At 41.8% G+C, this 3,307-nt stretch overlaps 1 non-coding gene across 1 annotated transcript; it reads right to left on the reverse strand.

Annotated features, from left to right (window-relative positions):
- Positions 1–418: 418 nt before the first annotated feature.
- On the reverse strand, positions 419–532 carry LOC140286432 (U5 spliceosomal RNA). Its single transcript, XR_011911244.1, has one exon. It is a non-coding gene; the product is annotated as a U5 spliceosomal RNA (small nuclear RNA).
- Positions 533–3,307: the final 2,775 nt, after the last annotated feature.

The raw sequence follows: 3,307 nt of genomic DNA on the forward strand, positions 1-3,307 counted from the left end.
AGGGCAATCTCTGAAGAGGTGATTTAATTCTCCACAGAGATTACATTTCCTGCCATTTGGACACTCTCCAAAAGTTTGCCCAATTTCTCTGCTCTTCCCACATAACACCTTGGTACAAGCCTCAACCAGGTGCCCATGCTCACCACACTTGCGGCAGAACTTGGGCTGCCCCTGGTAGTGGATGTAACCTCGGTTTTCAAGGTGGCCAGAGTGTCGCCCACCCGCTGCACTGAGCACTCTTCAGCCCTTTTAAATGGTATAACTTTGCACTCCCGCACGCTCCAGCAAGCACCATTCAAGCAACAACTTTGCACTCCAGCTTCGAACATCGGCACAGTCGCAACAAGTAAGGCGACTCTACTCAGAGAAGTCACTCTGCACAGTAAGAAGATTTCTTTTGCACAGACAGAAAGGGCTTCACCCGCAAAGGTAAAGCCTGCCAAAAATAGAAACAACTCATTAGTGCTGCTCTCCACAGAAATCTTTAGTAAAAGGCGAAAGACTTGTACGTTATGAAGAGAAACCAGAGTACGATTATCCGTCACTGCGGGAGCAGGGCATCAGGCTAGTTGGCATAGCCACCTTCCCCATGGTGAGCTTTGCTTGGTTGAGACGCTTGCTCCCCCCCCCCCCCCCTTGCTCCTCGGCTGACCAACTAGGAACAATCGGGCCCTATTCGATGGCTGCCTTGTCTTTTACTCCGTGCAAAAGACAAGGCAGCAACAAAAACACCACGAGAATCCCGTATTGAGGCTTTGTTCTGATCGCTCATTCGGTGTCGCGTTTCTTTCAAGCAATTCTCCCGGTTAGCCCACACTCGGCTCGCTCCCATAGCCGTGTTAAAGTCTACTTCGCATTCACTCTCTTTTCTAAGCAGACTCTTGGGATTTTATCTATAAAATGAATTCCTTCACTCAAACTATGTGAAAACTGATTTGTCCTTAATATTTACCATGTCTAGAAAGATTTAAAAAAAAAAAACAACGTTGTACTTTGCAGTAAAAGAAAGAGCAAATCTAAAGTTTCAGGAATCCGAGAATAAGCTTACTTTCATGAGTTCTTCACGATTTCGGATTTTGCTATAAAATGAATTCCTTCACTCAAACTAAATTAAAACTGCTAAACCGCTAATCTGTTACATGTAAGGCAGATGTCAAATTCACCGAAATAGGATCTAAGGGTATTCGGCCAATCGAGCTGTAGCAGCTTTGGTAAAAGAGTATAAGTTGAAGAGTTTGTGAATAAAGGTGTGCGCACACATAGTGTGCTGTACGAAAATAGGCAGGGAGCAATGCCGGCTGGGGTATATGTTCTTGTATGTTGTCTGACTGTTTGATTTGAATGTGTTGTGTAAGTGTCCTGTTGAATGTTACATGTTTGGGCTTTGACACTTCACTGTGGTTGTTAACTGTGTGGTGTGTCCTGAAATGTTATATGTTTGGGCTGTGTGACATGCTTAATGCTTGTCAGTAGCTACCCACTTATTCATATATAGCAACTGACAACATAAGAAGTCTGGACATACTTTGATAGTAGTTGTAGAAGTATCCTTATTGATAATAGATAAACTAATTCATAGTGATAGAAAAGTAGATGAACAGGTGCCTGCATATGTCTCACGAAAATAAAATGGGTGTATGATTGCTGACGGCAGAGCAATACTGCCAAACTTATGAGTTCTTGTGGCAAACTTGATTCAGTGTCTTGACGTGTATACGCTGTTTCGCTGACTTGATTGTCACAAGAAACAAAGTGTGTTTGATAAGATCCAACCATTTTATTACGGGAGGATCAGTATGTATGGATTCTGATGTGACTGATAAACCCATTCGTATCGTAAGCATAATCTAATACGTGAGACAACGCCCTGGCACACAATCAAAAAAAAAAAAGAGAGAGCGGTTTTGTGTCCCCACAGTCCATAATGTAGAAAAGAGAGAAAAAACCCTTTCTGATTGGGTGTGTGTGCTCACAGTGCAGAGTGTAGAGAAAAGAGAGAAAAGAAAGCCGTTTTGGTGTCACGGGTGTTGTGACTTAGACACACACATTTCTGAATTGAGAAAGGAAATTATTTTAGAGGAAGCACTAGAGTTTAGATCCCACATTTGTTGATAGGCATTCATTTATTTCTTCACTTCTGATGAAGTTTCAACAATAAACAACAAACTTTGTATTATGAGAAAGAACCAGACTCATTCTTCAGGAATCCGAAAATAAGCTCTATTTTACGAGTTATGCACGAATTCGGATTCTCCTATAAAACGAATTCCTTAACTCTAACCAAGTTAAGACTGCTTTGTCCTTCATATTTATTCATGTCTAATCAAGTTTCAACGATAAACAACGTTGTACTTTGTAGAATGAGAAAGAACTTCTTCAGCAATAAGCATCTCTCGACATATGACGAAATACAGATTTTGCTATAAAATTAATTCCTTCTATCAGCCTGACTTAAAACTGTTTGTCCTCCTTATTTATCCACTTCAAATCAAGTTTCAACAATTAAAAAAATGTTGTAGTTTGAGAAAAAACAACTTAGTCTTAAGCAATCAGTAGGGTAAGAAAGGGTAAGAAAAGGTGCAAATGCCAACCATACATCACTAAAAGGTGGAGCGGAAGTATTCGGCTGCAAGTAGGTGCAAATGCCTGACAATGTATGATCAAAAGAGGGAGCGGAGGTTTTCGGTTGCAAGGTCTGAATGTCCAACCATAATTTGTAAAAACCGGGGAAGAAAAGGCTAGAAAGCCCGACTATACACCATCAAAAGTGGGAGCGGAGGTGTTCGGCTGCAAGTAGGTGTGAATGTTCGACCATAATTTGTAAAAAGCGGGTAAGAAAAGGTTCGAATGCCCGACTATATATCAACCAAAGCAGGAGGAGAGGTCGTCGGATAAGAGTGGGTGAGAATTTACAACCATAATCTATAAAATGCGGTGAAAAAAAAGGTGTCAATACCCCATAGAACACTAAAAGGTAGAGCGGAAGTGTTCGGCTGCAAGAAGGTGTGAATGTCTGACCATAGTTTGTAAAAAGCGGGTAAGAAAAGGTTCGAATGCCCGAACATACACCATCAAAGGAGGGAGCGGAGGTGTTCCGCTGTAAGAAGGTGTGAATGTCCGACCATAGTTGGCAAAAAGCAGGTAAGAAAAGGTTAAAATACCCGATTGTACACAATCAATAGCGGGAGCAGAGTTGTTCCGCTACTAAAAGGTGTGAAAGTCCGACCATGGTTTGTAAAAAGCGGGTAAGAAAAGGTGCGAATGCCCGACAATGTATGATCAAAAGAGGGAGCGGAGGTTTTCGGCT

Source organism: Leuresthes tenuis, unplaced genomic scaffold, assembly GCF_036924035.1.
Source record: "Leuresthes tenuis unplaced genomic scaffold, fLeuTen1.0.hap1 SCAF_92, whole genome shotgun sequence".
Taxonomy (NCBI): Eukaryota; Metazoa; Chordata; class Actinopteri; order Atheriniformes; family Atherinopsidae; genus Leuresthes; species Leuresthes tenuis.